Source organism: Sapajus apella, unplaced genomic scaffold (genome assembly GCF_009761245.1).
Source record: "Sapajus apella isolate SASKATOON/1434 unplaced genomic scaffold, GSC_monkey_1.0 scaffold64, whole genome shotgun sequence".
Taxonomy (NCBI): domain Eukaryota; kingdom Metazoa; phylum Chordata; class Mammalia; order Primates; family Cebidae; genus Sapajus; species Sapajus apella.
The window spans coordinates 8,929,927-8,947,450 of record NW_022437004.1 but is presented as its reverse complement, the minus strand read 5'-3'; the positions used below and the strand labels follow the sequence as shown (position 1 = coordinate 8,947,450).

General features: G+C 36.4%; 1 long non-coding RNA gene across 1 annotated transcript; it reads left to right on the top strand.

The window, feature by feature from the left end:
- Window positions 1–4,049: 4,049 nt before the first annotated feature.
- Window positions 4,050–16,788, top strand: LOC116530053. Its single transcript, XR_004259807.1, has 3 exons — window positions 4,050–4,213; window positions 5,007–5,012; window positions 16,777–16,788. It is a non-coding gene; the product is annotated as an uncharacterized LOC116530053 (long non-coding RNA).
- Window positions 16,789–17,524: the final 736 nt, after the last annotated feature.

Genomic DNA, 17,524 nt, shown 5'->3' with positions numbered 1-17,524 from the left:
CATAATTTAAGACATGCATCATTAGGTGATTTTGCCATTGTGCAAACATCATGGAGTGTATACTCCTTACAAAAACCTGGAGAGCAGAGCCTACTACACACCTAGGTTACCTGGTAGAGCTATTGCTCCAAGGCCACCAATGTACAGCATGTTAATGTAATGAATACTGTAGGAAATTGGAGCACAAATCACTAGGCATAGGAATTTTTCAGCTTTGCTATAATCTTATGGAACCACTGTTTACATTCAATCCATTATTGACTGAAACATTATGTGATGCATGACTGTATAAAAATGAATTTTATATATATATAAAATGACAATTACATAATATACATATATGTGTGTATGTATTGTGTGTATAAAAGCAAACATATTAAAATATTAACGATGGATCACATACGAATGATAGGGTAAAAAAGGTGATTGCTTTTCTTGTTACTCTGCTTCTCTTCTACATTTATACAATTTTCTACCATAAGCATATGGTATAATTTACTTTTATTTTTACTTTTCTATTTTCAATTTCTGTGGATTCATAGATGTATATATTTATGAAGATACATGTTTTTTTTTTTTTTTTCTTTTTTTTTTTTAGATGGAGTCTCTGTCACCGAGGCTGGAATGCAGTTGCATGATCTCAGCTCACTGCAACCTCTGCCTCCCATGTTCAAGCGACTGTCCTGCCTCAGCCTCCCAATTAGCTGGAATTACAGGCATTCACCACCAAACCCAGCTAATTTTTGTATTTTTAGTAGAGATGAGGTTTCACCCTTTTGGCCAGGTTGGTCTCAAACTCCTGACCTCAGGTGATTTGCCCACCTTGGACTCCTCCTAAAGTGCTGGGATTACAAGTGTGTGCCACTGTGCTCAGCTTGGGGGGTACATGAGATATCTTGATACAGGTATGCAATGTTCAATAATCACTTCAGGGTAAACAGGGTCTCCATCTCCTCAAGAATATATCCTTTGTAGTACACACAACCCAACTACACTCTTTTAGTTATTTTAAAATGTACAATTATTTTGACTATAGTCACCCCATTGAGCTATCAAATAGTAGGCCTTATTCATTATTTCTATTTATTTGTCAACAACTAACCATCCCCAACTCCCTTTCCCACACCTTCTACTCTGTCTCTCATGTGTTCAATTGTTTTGATTTTTACATCCCCCAAATAAATGAGAACATGTGATGTTTGTCTTTCTGTGCCTGGCTTATTTTACTTAACATAATGACCTCCAGTTCCACCCATGTTGTTGGAAATGACAAGATGTCATTTTTTTTATGGCTGAATAGTACTTCATTATGTATAAGTGCCACATTTTCTTTATCCATTCATCTGTTGATGAAAATCTATGTTGCTTCCAAATCTTGACTATTGTGAATAGTACAGCAAAAAACATGGGAGTGCAGATATCTCCTCAAAATACTGACTTTCTTTCTTTGGGGTACATACCCAGCAGTGAGATTGCTGTATCATTTGGTAGCTCTGTTTTTAGTTTTGTGAGGAACATTCAACTGTTCTCCTTAGTGGTTGTACTAATTTACATTCCCACCAACAGTGTACAGGGGTTCCCTTTGCTCCACATCCAAGTAATGAATTCCTAAGCATTCCTAGAGAGTTGTTTGACCTCCTTATATATTCTAGTTATTAATCCCTTATCAGATGGGTAGTGAAGGATTTGGCCCTGTGTCCCCACCCAAATCTCATCTTGTAGCTCCCATAATTCCCATGTTGTGGGAGAAACACAGTGGGAGATAACTCAATCATGAGGGCAGGTCATTCCTGTGCTGTTCTTGTGATAGTGAATAAGTCTCAAGATGGTTTTAAAAATAGGAGTTTCCCAGAACAATCTCTCTCTCTTTGCCTGCCACCATCCATGTAAGATGCAACTTGCTCCTTCCTGCCTTCTGCCATGATTGTGAGCCCTTTCCAGTCCTCTGGAGCTGTAAGTCCAATTAAACCTCTTTTCTTCCCAGTCTTGGGTATACCTTTATCAGAAGCATGAAAATGAACTAATACAGTAAATTGGTACCAACAGAGTATCAATAGTATTTCCACTGCTGGAAAGATACTTGAAAACATGGAAGTAACTTTGAAACTGAGTAACAGGCAGAGGTTGAAACAGTTTGGAGGGCTCAGAAGGAGAAAGGAAAATGTGGGAAAAGTTTGGAACTTCCTAGAGGCTTGTTAAATTGCTTTGCCCAAAATGCTGATAATGATGTGGACAATGAAATCCAGGCTGAGTTGGTCTCAGATGGAGATGAAGAACTTGTTGGGAGCAGGAGCAAAGGTGACTCTTGTTATGTTTTAGCAAAACCGGTGGCATTTTGCCCCTGCCCTAGAGATCTGTGAAACTTTAAACTTGAGAGAGATGATTTAGGGTATCCAGCAGAAGAAATTTCTAAGCAGCAAAGCATTTGAGAGGTGACTTGGGTGCTGCTAAAGGCATTCAATTTTATAAGGTAAGTAGAGCATAAAAGTTCAGAAAATGTACAGCCTGACAATGAGATAGAAAATTCCATTTTCTGAGGAAAAATTCAAGCTAGCTGTAGAAATCTGCATAAGTCATGAGAAGCTGAATGCTAATCACCAAGACAATGCGGAAAATGTCTTCAGTGTATTCATGGCAGCCCCTCCCATCACAGGTTTGGAGACCTAGGAGAGAACAACGGTTTTCTGGGAAAGCTAGGGATCCCTTCTCTGTGCAGCCTAGGGACTTGGTACCCTATGTTTCAGTTGCTCCAGCCATAGCTAAAAGGGGCAAAGGTATAGCTTGGGCTGTTGCTTAAGAGGGTGGAAGCCCCAAGCCTTGACAGTTTCCATGTGGTGTTGAGCCTGCAGATACACAGAAGTTAAGAATTTAGGTTTGGGAACCTCTGCCTAGATTGCAGAAGTTGTATGGAAATACCTGGATGCTCAGGGGGAAGTTTGCTGCAGGGGCAGGGGCCTCTTGGAGAACCTCTAACAGCGCAGTGCAGAAGGGAAATGTGGAGTTGGAGCCACCACACCGAGTCCCTACCTAGTATAGCTGTGAGAAGAGGCCCACCATCCTCCAGACCCCAGAATAGAAGATCTGCTGACTGCTTGCACTGTGCACCTGGAAAAGCCACAGACACTCAATGCCAGCCTGTGAAAGCAGCCAGAAGGGGGGCTATACTCTGCAAAGCCACAGAGTCAGAGCTGTCCAAGACCATGGGAACCCACCTCTTTCTTCAGCATGACCTGGATGTGAGACATGGAGTCAATGGAGATCATTTGGAGCATTAAGATTTGACTGCCTGCAGGATTTTGGACTTCCATGGGGCCTGTAGCCCCTTTCTTTTGGCCAATTTCTCCCATTTGGAATGGCTGGATTTACGCACTAGCTGTATCCCCATTGATCTAGGAAGTAACTAGCTTGCTTTTGATTTAACAGGCTCATAGGTGGAGGCACTTGCTTTGTCTCAGAAGAAACTTTGGACTGTGGACTTCTGAGTTAATGCTGAAATTAGTTAAAACTTTGGGGGACTGTTGGAAAGGCATGATTGGTTTTGAAATGTGAAGACATAAGGTTTGGGAGGTGTCGGTGGCAGAATTATATGGTTTGGCTCTGTGTACCCACCCGAATGTCATCTTGTAGCTCCCATAATTTCCACATGTTGTGGAAGGGACCTGGTGGGATATAACTGAATTATGGGAGCAGGTCTTTCCTGTGCTGTTCTTGTGATGGTGAATACATCTCACAAGATCTGATGGTTTTAAAAATGGGAGTTTCCCTGTACAAGCTCTCTTTGCCTGCCACCATCCTTCTCTTTTCCTTCCACAATGATTGTGAAGCCTTCCAGGTATGTGGAACTGTAAGTTCATTAAACCTCTCTTTCTTCTCTATCTTGAGTATGTCTTTATCAGCAGCATAAAAACGCACTAATACAGGTAGTTTGCAAATATTTTCTTCCATTTTATGGCTGTGGGTTGTCTCTTCACTTCACTTGATTGTGTCCTTTGCTGTACAGAAGCTTTTTAACTTGATGTGAACCCATTTTTCTTTTTGCTTTCCTGTGCTTGCATGTATCGCTCAAGGAGTCTTTTCCCTCAATATCCTGGAACATTTTCCCAGTGTTTTCCTTCTGTAGTTTCATAGTTTGAAGTCTTAGATTTAAGTCTTTAATTCATTTTGAATTGTTTTTTTTATATAGCAAGAGATAAGGGTCCACTTTCATTCTTCTGTATACAGATACCCAGTATTTCAGCATCATTTATTGGAGGCTTTTTCCCCAGTGTATGTTCTTGGCACCTTTGTTGAAAACAAGTTCTTTAGGTGTATGAATGTGTTTCTGGATTCTCTATCCTGTTTCATTGGTCTATGTGTATGTTTTTATGCCCATATCATACTGTTTTGCTGACTACAAGTATGTAGGATAGTTTGAAGTCAGGTAATCTGACTCCTTTAGTTTTGTTAATTTAGCATGGAATAGCTTTGGCTATTCTGGATCTTTTGTGATTCCATATACATTTTAGGATTGTTTATTCTATTTCTGTGAAGAATGTCATTGGTATTTTCATCATTGCATTGAGTCTCCAGATTTCTTTTGGTAGTATGGACATTTTAACAATATTGATTTTTTTCAATTGATGAACATGGAATATCTTTCCATTTTGTTGTATCCTCTTCAATTTCTTGCATCAATGTGTTCCAGTTTTCATTGCAGAGATTTTTCACTTATTTGGTTAACTCCCAGGTATTTAATTTTCTTTGTGGCTACTGTAAATGGGATTACTTTTCAGTTTCTTTTTCAGATTGGCACATAGAAATGCTACTGATTTTTTTAGGTTAATTTTGTATCCTGTCATTTTATTGAATTCATTTATTAGTTCTAATAGTTTTTTGACAGAATCTTTATGTTTTTCCAAATATGTAATTATAATATCTGCAAACAAGGATAATTTGAATTCTTCCTCTCCAATTTGGATGCCCTTTATTTCTTTGTCTTGTCTAATTGTTATAGCTAGGACTTCCAGTACTATGTTGAATAACAATGGTGAAAGTGGACATGCTTGTCTCACAGATCTTAGAGAAAATGCTTTCAGCTTTTCCCTCTTCTGTATGACACTAGTTATGAGTCTGTAATATACAGCTTTTATTATATTGCAATATGTTCCTTCGACACTCAGTTTTTAAATTTTTTTTAATCATGAAAAAATGTTGAATTTTATCAAATGCTTTTCCAGCATCAATCAAAATGATTACATGATCTTAGTTCTTTATTCTGTTGATATAATGTATCACACTGATTAATACCCCCAAAGATCCTGGAATTTGCATATGTTGAACTATTTGCATATGTTGAACCATTCTTGCATCCCAGGGATAAATCCCACTTGATTATGATGAGTCATCTTTTTAATGTATTGTTGAATTTAATTTGCTGGTAGTTTGTTGTAGATTATTGCATCATTATTCATCAGATATACTGGCCTTTAGTTTTATTCCTTTGATTTATCTCTGTCTGGTTTTGGTATCAGTGTAAGACTGGCCTTGTCTAATGAATTTGGAATTCCTCCTCCTCTACTCTTCAGAATATTTGAGTAGTATTGGCATTAGTTCTTAAGTGTTTCATAGAAATCAGCTGTAAATCTATCAGATTCTGGGCTTTTCTTTACCTGAACACATTTTATTACAGTTTCAATCTTGTTTCTTGCTATTGGTCTGTTTAGGTTTTGTATTTCTTCATGGTTCAGTCTTGGTAGCATGTGTCTAGAAATTTATGCATTTTCATTGGATTTTACAATTTATTGTCATATAGTTGCTCATAGTAGCCACCAATGAGCCTCTGGATTTCTGCAATATTAACTGTAATGTCTTCTTTTTCATCTCTGATTTTATTTACTTGAGTCTTCTCCCTTTTTTCTTCATTAGTCTGGCTGATGGCATGATTTAAAAAATATATATATATTTTTTTATTGCATTTTAGGTTTTGGCGTACATGTAAAGAACATGCAAGATTGTTGCATAGGTACATACATGGCAATGTGGTTTGCTGCCTTCCTCCCCATCACCTGTATCTGGCATTTCTTCCCATGTTATCCCTCCCCAACTCCCGACTCCCCCACTGTCCCTCCCCTAGTTCCCCCCCATAGACCCCAGTGTGTGATGTTCCCCTCCCTGTGTCCATGTGTTCACATTGTTCAACACCCGCCTATGGGTGAGAACATGTGGTGTTTGATCTTCTGTTCTTGTGTCAGTTTGCTGAGAATTTTTAATCAGAAAAAAATAGTATAATTAAAGTTAATAAGAAAATGTTTATGTTAGCATATAAGACTCTATAATTCAGCACAATTTACCTTATTATAACACTAAATTTTCAGTCACATCATAGAAGTTATTAGAATTACAGTGTAGAACTTGATACAAATTATCACCTTTTAAAGATTCAAAAGTTTTAGTGACTTTATAGAGCAACTGGTCTGGATTTTTGTTTTTGTTTTTTGGGTTTTTTTCGGACAAGCATGTTATTATTTTCATCTCAACTAATGATTTTGAATAACCAGAGCTCTAATCATAGTGTCTAGAATAGTGCCCAGGAAACAATACGAGCTCAATAAATATTTGTTGAATAACTAAACAATTTTATAAATGGACTTTACTAGCTGAACAAATTAGGACACTGGATTTTCTTCCAAAATTTAGCCATTTTCTGTAAATGAATTTTCATACAGACCCAGCCTGATATTGAGAAGAAACATTGGACCAGTTGGTCAAGGTTTTTCTTAGTTCTAATCTGTGACTTTGGAAAAAAATTCACTAAGCCACTTTGGGCCTTGGTTTCTGTAACTATGAAAGAGGTGAAAATTTCTGCCTATTTCACAAAAATTATTGTGATTCCTAAATGAAATAGCATACTATACTTAATAAGCATTCAATCAGTATTAAATAAATGAGTGTTTCAACATGTTAGAGAGCTGTAGAAATATAAGCAATTATTACAAGTGTTAACCAACAAAAAATAGTAAAAAGTAAGCAAATGTGTGATGCAGTTAGGAGATGTGTCCTTACAACACCAAAACCAAAAGCTATAATTTGATCTTCCTACCCTCTTCTATTTTATAATAAATGACCACTCTTAGTAAACTTACTGAATAAAAGATTATAATTACTTTCAGAAAAGCTAAACAAGTCTAATGTTATGTTTTAACAGTAGATAAGAGGAATTCTAGGTGTCAAGTTTTTTCTGTGGTTGTGGAGCAAGTAGAATTAAAATTTTTCTTTCAATATGATCTGCATTTTTTTATTCTAAAGAGCAAAAGCCAAATATCTCTTTGGTGTTTTTTAGTTTTTTAGCATAGAATTTAGTTTTTTGAATTGAAACATTTTATCATTATTTTCAATAAGAATATATTACATTTGTTTAGCGGCATTATGTATGTCAAAATATAGCTAGAGTTAACTATAATTTTTAAAAATTTTGCAATCTAGTGGTTAAACACAGATAGTGTTAAATTAAATTACAAAAATTGTATAAACTAAAATATAATAAATTATATTAAAATAATATTCAAACTGCATCACTTCCTAATTATTTTATTTTACTATTTTCTATATTCCTGAGTTTATGTCTATTTAATCTCTGCAGTAAAAATACTATACAATGCTGTATTACAACTCCCATGTTCAGTGACATCACATTGGTAGTGTGAAATCAACCATAAGGGAGTATTTACACCACTAAAATTGGAAAACACTACAAATCATGGCTTTTTTATTGCTTTGTTGATTGTAACAATTTAAGAGAATTATGGGAAAAAATGTTAATAATGAAAATTAAATGTGTGCCGTGTCTATCACTACTATGTTGTGAATAGTATTAAAAATTGTGAGAATATTCATTGAATATTTGAAAGCTATTATTCAGTAAAGAAATCATTTCTGTTGTTGATAAAGGAGTGAAGTTCCAACATATGTCTTCATTGTTTTATTTTGTATTAATTATTGATGTAAATGAAAATATCAACTAACATTTATGTCAGAACTGCATTCATTGATCAATTGTAGTCATAGATTGCAATAATCCTATAAGAGTTGGCAAAAATCAAAGAAAGAATTTTCTAAGAATCAATTGTCTGTATGAAATGTATAACAAAGAGTATAACAATTATTATTTGTAAATTATGTGCTACACATCTTTTATATCAGTGAAATTTATAATCAAATCATGTATGTACGGCTATCCACACATTTTTAGGAGGAAATGTTGTTAAACATTTACCAGTGAGAGAATTCTGGAAAGATGGAAGAGTAGGAAGCACTAGGAATCTGTCTTCCCTCCTAGACAACAAATTGCTTTGACAGAATCTGTCTGATGTACATATTTTTGGATCTTGGAGTCTATTAGCTTCCAGGATCAAGGTTGGATGGTAAATTGTGGTTAAATTTCGTCAATTTTAGCACAGTAGCAGCTACCCATTCACCATCCCAGTTCAGTGGCAGGGAACTGTGCACTGTTTCTAGAGCAGCCTACATAGTTTGGGGAAGCCAGAGTGGGTAAAAAAGTATGCTGTCCTCCAAATACTAGGAATCTCTGCTCTGATCATTGGTTGCTGCTTCTGATAACAGAGGTGTGTACAAATAAGCAGGCAACTATCATTTTTGCATCACCCCTCCTTGTTACAATTCTCTCCTCTTCCAGATGAAGGAACTTCCAAGGTATTTAAAGAGCTAATGCCTTTCCTTCTACTTTACTATTTTTTTTTCTTTTCTTCCTTTGAGAGCCAGACATTAAAGACTAAGACATGCCAAAGGTCCTGCATATATGGGGAAAATTAGACAGTGATTATGCCCAGGGGAAGGCTCAGGCTCAGATAAGACCTGAGAAAACATTAGGTTTACATATTAGGCTGATGGATGGCATGGGGAGAGCCTACAACAATTTTTTAAAATAACCAAAAGCAATAGCAAAACAGCAAATTCTGGAAAAGAAAGAGAATATAATTTTCAGAGTGAACACACTATTAGATCCTAATGCATAATTTTCAGCAAAAAAATCACAGGACATACAAAGAAATAGACAAGTATGACACATTTTTTAAAAAATCAACATAGGCTATTCCTAAAAAAGACCTAATGGCAGATAATCTAAACAAAGACTTTAAAATAACTGTCTTAAAGGCCATCAAAGTACTTAAGCAAGATGTGTGAAAAGACAAGAAAATGATGTATAAACAAAATGGGAATACCAAGAAAAAGACAGAAAACTTAAAAATAAACTAAAAACTCTGGAGTGAAAAAGTAAAATAATTCAAATAAATCACTAGAGAAACTCAAAGGAAGATTTGAGCAGGGGGAAAAAAAAATCAACTAACCTGAAGATAAGATCATGGGAATTGTTAAGTCTGAAAAATAGAAGTAAAAAAGATTGAAGAAAAAAAGATTAAATAGTTCTTAAGGGATCTATGGGACACCAGTAAGTGGGCCAACTTATGCATTATGAAAGTCAAAAGAGGAGAAGAGAAAGAAGGGTCAGAGAGAATATCTGAAAATAGTAACAGAAAACATTTTAAATTTTATGAAATACATGAATATAAACATTCAAGAAACTAAGCAAATTCCAAGTAATATGAACTCAAAGAGACCCACAATGAGGCACACTATAGTCAAACTCTCAAAATATATATACAAAGAGAGAATCTTGAAAGCCAAATGACAGAAGTGGTTTATCATATACAAGAGATCCTCAATAAGATTATCACCGGATTTCTCATCAGAAATTTGGAAGCTAGAAGGCAGTTGGCCAATATAGGCAAAATGCAAAAGGAAAAAAACTGTCAACCAAGAATCCTATATCTGGCAAAACTGTTTCTCAGTATGATGGTTCCTGAGAAAGTTAAAAATGAAATTACCATATATTGTGTTTTGAATGTGTTCTCCCAAGAAACGTGCTGAAAACTTAATCCCCAATGCAACAGTGTTGGGAGGTAAGATCAAATGGGAGGTATTTAGATTATGAGAGCTCCACCTTCACAAATGGATTAATGCCAAATATAAAAGGGCTTCAGACTGTGAGTTTGATCTCTTGCTCTCTTTCATTCTGTCTTTGTCCTTTTGCTATGGTATGATGCTGAAAGAAGGCCCTCACCAAGTTTTGGCCCCTAGATCTTGAACTTCCCAGCCTTCAGAATTGTGAACCAATGAATTTTTGTTCTTTATAATTACCCAGCTGTGGCATTTTGTTATAGCAGCAAAAAAATGGACTAAGATGTCACATAATCCAGAAAACCCACTTCTGGGTATATCCCTACAAACATTAATAGGAATAGCAGTGGGCCTCCCAAAGTGCCTGTAATCTCAGCACTTTGGGAGGTTGATGCAGATGGATCACTTGACATCAGAAGTTCAAGACCAGCCTGTTCAACATGGTGAAGCCCCATCTCTACTAAAAATATTTAAAAAAATTAGCAGGGCATGGTGATATGTGCCTATAGTTGCAGCTACTTCAGAGGCTGAGGTGGGAGAATTGTTTGAACCCAGGAGGTGGAGGTTGCAGTGAGCTGAGATTATGCCACTGCACTCCAGCCTGTGCAACAAAGCAAGACTCTGTCTCAAAAACAAAAACAGCAGGAATAGTACTATTCTTTAGAGCTAAAGTATAAAATCGACCCAAATGAATATTGCTGCACAAATAGATAAGCAAAATGTGACACAGACATAAATGGAATATTATTCAGGCCTAAAATGGAATAAAATTCTGATATATGCTACCTCATAGATGAACCCTTGAGGACATTATGCTAAGTGAAATCATCCAGTTACAAAAGACAAATATTGTATGATTCCACTAACATAAGGTATTTTGAATAAACCATAGAGACAGAAAGTAAAATTGTCATGGGATCTTTGGGGTATTGCTTCACCAGCTGGAAACCTTTGTGGCCAGTGGTATCTTTGCCCAACTTTGCTCTAGCCCACTGATCCTACTCAGCCCAGCAGGCTATGCTTTGCTCATGCTACCAGCCTAGATTCCATGCCTGCCAAGGGCAAGCAGGGTGTTGAGGGGTGTCTGAGTAAGCATGGGGCCCGGCCACTGTGCACAAGCCAGGCATGGGCACTGACTCCCTGTGAGGCTATGGCTGGATCAGGGATACCATAAGTAGCTTCCATGGCTGACAATAGGTATGTAGTGTCACCCAGAAGCTTGGAAATACCAGAAACCACAGAGCTGTAAAAGGGTGTCACAGACCTGGCTCAGGGAGCTCCTAGGTCTGGACTTCCCAAAGGGCCACAGCTCTTCTCTCCTTCTCTCTTTTATCCTTCTTTTTGACCACAGCATGATGAACAAGGGCTGTGTTTCAGCACTGTTTGTATTACAGCTTTTTTAGCTCTGCCATTCAGCAAGTCCTGAGTTCTTGTCCTGTGTCCAGGAAGAATAAGGTACCTAGACAAGTGAAGGGTGAGCGAGAGCAGAGAAGCTTTATTGAGAAGAACTCAAATGAGACCAGCAGTGGGTTGCTCCTCTCTGTAATCAGGGTGTCCTGACAAGTGTTCAGTTCTAGGCAGAGAAGGTAGCTCCTCTCTGCAGGCAGGTCATCCACTGTCACCCTGCTCTAAACAGAAAGGAGACCCTAGATTGAACAGCATGTTGAGTTATGACCTCTGTCAGTTAATGACAATTTGTATTTAATGTCCTATTTTGCTGGAAGGCATCCTAAAATATACCTTTCTCAGACTTCAGTCTCAACACCACATTTATCTCAGTTGTATCTCTCTCATTGCCCATGATGATCATGAATCCCAGAAGTTTGTTTCAGGCTGCAAAGAGTATCAGACACGAACTTTGTGTGCTGCTGAGATTTCTTCCCCTGTTGCTCTGACCAGGCTGCCAAGGATACCAGCTCTCCATAACCACTCTTTCTCCAAATGGAAGTATTGAACCCAAATGGCTTTCACGCCTCACATGCCAAGTCTATGAATGCCAATTTGTCCTCCACTTCTGAATATGTATGAAATACCACACCTTATAGTGCAGAATCTGGTTTTCCAGTCCATTACTGAAGGATTGCATCACTCAGTTCAAAATTGAATTGTTGTCAGCAGAACTTAACGATAAGAAACAAGAGATAGGATGAAGCCAGGCAGATAAAGTTTTCTTCCTTTCACCTTTCCATGAACTACTGAAGATTCCTCCATCCAGCCTTCCAGAGAAGTCCACATGTTAAGGTAGTACATCTGCTGAGCAATATATATTACTCACAACAGCTGGTCATAAGCAGTAATCAGTATGGTAACCAATCATATCACATTGCTTCTGTGGTATTCTCTTTTGTGCTGCTGTAAAGGAATACTTGAGACTGAGTAATTTACTAAGAGAAGTTTATGTGTCTCACAGTTGTGAAGCCTGTAAAAGCATGGCACTAGCATCCGCTTAGCTTCTGGTGGGGCTTCAGGAAGCTTTTACTCATGGCAGAAAGCAAAGGGGTAGCATAAGTGTCCTATGGCAAGAGAGGGGAAAAGCAAAGAAGAGAGGGTGCCAGATTCTTTTTAACAATCAGCTGTTTCAGTAACTAATAGCACAAGGACTCACTAGTTACCATGGGACGAACTCCGAGCCATTCATAAGGGATCTGCCCCCATAACACAAACACCTCCCACAAGGCCCTATCCTCCACACTTGGGGTCACATTTCAACTTGAGATGTGGTGGGGACAAAGATCCAAACTGCATCAGCTTCAAATTCCTTCATTTCTCACTTTCCTTTCTCCTTACCCTACTTGCACATCCCACATAATTATTTATTCTGTTTTCTAGAGCTCTGTTTTCTAGAGAATCTGAAATTTAGCTAATAATATATTTACTTCCAGGAATCCATATATATTAGTTTCCTGTGCCTCCAATAACACATTATCACAAGCTCTACCACAGAAATTTACTCATTCATTAAGCTGTGGAGGCCAGAAATCCAAAATCAATGTGTTATCAGGCTTATACTGCCTCTGAAGGATCCAGGAGGGAATCTCTTCTTTGCCTCTCCCAGCTTCTGGTGCCTTCAGGGGTTCCTTGACCTATAGGCACACAACTCCAGTCTCTGCCTTTATGATGACATTGCCTCCTCCTCTTCAAAACTTCCTCTGTCTCTATCTTAGAAAGACACATGTGGTGGCATTTAGTGCTCACCAGAATAATCCAGGATAAACACTCCCTCTCAAGATCTTTAATTTAATCACATCCTTTGCCATACAAGGTGATATTCACAGGTCCCAGAATTAGTATGTGGACGTATCGTTTTGGAGGGCACTATTTAGCTCACTACATCATGAAAACAAAAATGATTTTGCTTCTAGTCACAAATCAATTAAATAATAGGAAGTGGAAGAGTTTTTCAATACTAGATAATTTTTGTAAATTTTGCAGATCATGATAGTCTTCTGGCAGCATAATTAGATATACATTTATTTCAACAAAATGCAAAAATCAAGCACAAGAAAAAGAAAATGAAACAATACAAAAGTTTTTATCCACTAAAACATTAGGGTCATATCAACTGCTCCAATATGTATACAGTAATACACAATGGCTGCCTCTGAAATGCAGAGTGTTTTGAAGTTGTTTGGAGAAAAATTGGTTTGGAGGAAAAGAAATTCTAATTTTTAAAGCAATTTTTAAAATGTAACTGCTTCAGGTTTTTCTTCTCCTTTATAGTGTTTTTCTTTACACAAAAAGGTTTTGGCTTTATTTTTGCCTTAAAAAAAAAAAGAAAGAAAGCTAGTATGAAGGGTTACTGTGTGTGCGGTGGCGTTGGGGTGTGGAAAAGATGAGGAAGTGGCAGGCTCTTCAAGTGAACAGCTGTGGTGTGCCTGAGCTGAGGGTGGCCGCTAATGTTACACTGTATAAGATCTCAGCATGAATTCCAGCTGTGATCACTACTCTCCTCTTCCATCTACAGTGTGTACAAAGAGAACTGTTATCATTTGCATATTTGAATTCTATATGTACTTTTATTTATTCGTGAGTATCTTCAATTTTTCTTCTTCAATTTTCCATATAAAAATAGGCTCCCTTCTCTGGGCTGGGGGCGATAATCCTGGTACAAAATAATATGACGTCTTTATATTTAAGGTTCTAAATATAATTCAGACCATGCTCATCTATCATTGTCTCATTTATCATTTATTCTTTGTATTGTAGTTACAATTATGACATCTAGGAGAAAAGCAGATTTTCTGACTCCCAAATACCTCTGGGTTATTCCTTGCTCACTGAGCAGTTATAAATAAAGTACGTTTAACTCATTGGGTTGTAGGTTTCCGCTATGCAATTTTCAATTTACAGGTATAAGCCAGTTATCATTAGAGGCTGATAACAAACTGTGCGAGCAGAGTCATTTAGGAAGAAAGTACTTCTATTCTGGACATCTTTATATTAATTCATAATTTAATAAATATATTTTATAACCTAAGTTTCACAAGTTACCTAAAATGACTGTGATTATAGTTAGCTTGCCGTTTTCTAACTCCTGGAACTCAAGTATCAACAAGTTTAATTTTATAAAACAAACATGTCTTTGTCTCTTAGCTCGTTGTTTTCATGCCGCAGCCCCACTGCACCTAAGTGCCCTGAACCAACCTTACACAGGTCATTATAATCAGTCTTCTCAATCCCCTTTGTAAATATTTGGATTACGTTGTTTCCAACAGAGTGCAAAACATTGCATATCACCGTTGGAGGCCCCAACTTCTTTGGCAAATGATGATATTTTATTACAATAGTCCTACCTTCAAAGAGGCCCCAACTTCTTTGGCAAATGATGATATTTTATTACAATAGTCCTACCTTCAAAGAGAGTTCTGGGAACCTGGAACATTTGGTGGTATACCTGGGCCAAGTATACAGTCGACCCCTGAACAACTGGAGGGTTAGGGCCACCAACTCCTGTGCTTTCAAATATCCACATACAACTTTTGACTCCCCAAAAACTTAACTACTATAGCCTACTATGACTGGAGTCTTATTGATAACATAAGCAATCAATTAACGTATATTTTATATGTTACATGTATTGCATACTGTGTCCTTAAAATAAGCTAGAGAAAAGAAAATGTTATTAAGAAAATTACAAGGGAGAGAAAATATATTTACTAAGTGAATGTGAATCATCATAAAGGTCTTCATTCTTGTCATCTTCATGTTGAGTAGGCTGAGGAGAAGGAGGAAAAGAAAGGGTTGGTTGGCTGTCTTGGGGTTGCCAAAGGTGGAGAAAAATCCATATATAAGTAAACAGCACAGTTCAAACCCATGTTGTTCAAGGGTCAACTGTATAGCTGTATGTTGATTTTGTTCAAGTGAATGTAAGCCATTGGAAGACAAGAATTATATCTTTTTCAATTTCCAATTCACAGCAATGTTCTCTATATGATAGGTACTTAAATTATTAGTTAGTGGCCATGTGTTTGGGAAACACATAGGGAAGGTTGGTTAGAAACAAAAATTGGAAGATTTGATTTATTTCCTTATAAAACATATTAGTTAATGGGATTCCAAATTATGTATCACTCCTGGAAGACAATTTCTGACAATATTCCTCAAGTTTTTTTAATTGTTTATATCCTTTGACCTAAAAATAAATGTTATAAATAAATTCTAAGAAAATTAACAATGACAAAAGTACAAATGTGTAAAAATGTTGAGTTCAGCATTGTTTATAATAATAAAAACATTAGAAAAATACTTAAATTCCAATAAGGGACTGCTTATATTGTATACCATCAATGGATTACTGTATACTCAGAAAAAGAGACATATTTGTTGACATGGAGAGCAATTTAAGTTTTAAGTATTAAAGGTAGATGACTACAAAGCAAAGATTAACTTCCACAGTATGTGAGAAAATCAAGGCTTCATATGTAAAAACAGGATTAATTAATTCAATTTATAAAATCTATCATATCAACAGGCTAAAAAAGAAAAATTATATGACCATATCATAGACACAGAAAAAGCATTTGCTAAAAATACAACACTGCTTCAGGACAAAACTCTTAGCAAACTAGAAATAGACAGGAACGTCTCCAAGTTGATAAAGAATATCTACAAAAACCCTACAACCCACATTATATTTAAATGAGAGAAACTAGATTTTTTTCCTCCTAATGTCAGGAACAAGTCAAGGTTATCTCCTCTCACCTCTTTTATTCAACATTCTACTTAATGCAGTAACATAAGAAAAAAAAGATATAAAGATTGGGAAGGAAATAAAGCAGTCTTTGTTCACAGAAGATATGACCATGTAGAAAATTCCAAAGAATCAACAGAAATCTCCTGAACTAAACACAATTAAAGCAAAGTTGTGGGATAAAATGCTAATATGCAAAAGGCAATTGATTTCTTATATGCCAGCAATTAAAAACTAGAATCTGAAATTAAAATACAACATTTTTTACAATAACACCGAAATAAATAATTAATTAGATATGCATCTAATAAAATATGTACAAGATCTATATAAGAGAAACTACAAAACTTGGATTAAAAAATCAAGGAAGATCTAAATAAATGAAAAGATACCCCATGTTCATAGATAGAAAGAATCAATATTGTTAATATGTCAGTTCTTCCCAAAATGATCTATAGATTCCACACAATCTTAATGAAAAGCCCAGCAGGTTATTTTATGAATATTGACAAACTGATTCTAAAGTTTATATAGAAATGCAAAGAACAAAGAACCCAGAATAGCCATAACAATATTGAAGAAGAAAAAATTCAGAGGCCCAACACTATCTGACTCAGTATATTACTATATAGGAATATACAGTTAGATATATACACACTAAGAACTCCTATAAAGCTAAAGTATGGTATTGACAAAAAAATTGCTGAAACGACTGTACATTCTCACGCAAAAATATGAATGTAGATACAGAACTTACACCCATTTCAAAAACTAACTCATACACCTAAATGTAAACACAAACCAGTTTCTGTAAATTGAAGATTGCTCTAATAAAATAAAGTTTATTAATTTTTTTTGAAAAATTAAGACCTGAATTTAGATGTTTCAAAGGCATGATATCTTAGTGAGGAGATTTATTTCAGCTTTAATGGTGAGATTTAAAATTAAAGGACAACCATTTATTTTGAAAGAGAGGAAATTAGAATTTCCAGTTCATATAAATTAACTTAACATTTCTTACTATAAACTGCTGGAAACTTAAACAAAATGTACAAAACAACTGTTTTCAAACATTGGACAACAGGCAGAGTAGGTCTCTCTTCCCAGGGAGAAAGGAAGAAAAGGAAGTAAATGCTAAGGTTACCCTGGCTCTCTGCCTAGGGAACTTTCTAAACCACAAGGCAGGAAAAAAGGACCCAAGCAGGCTGGGCGCGGTGGCTCAAGCCTGTAATCCCAGTACTTTGGGAAGCCAAGGCGGGTGGATCACGAGGTCAAGAGATCGAGACCATCCTGGTCAACACGGTGAAACCCCGTCTCTACTAAAAAAATACAAAAAATTAGCTGGGCATGGTGGCGCGTGCCTGTAACCCCAGCTACTTG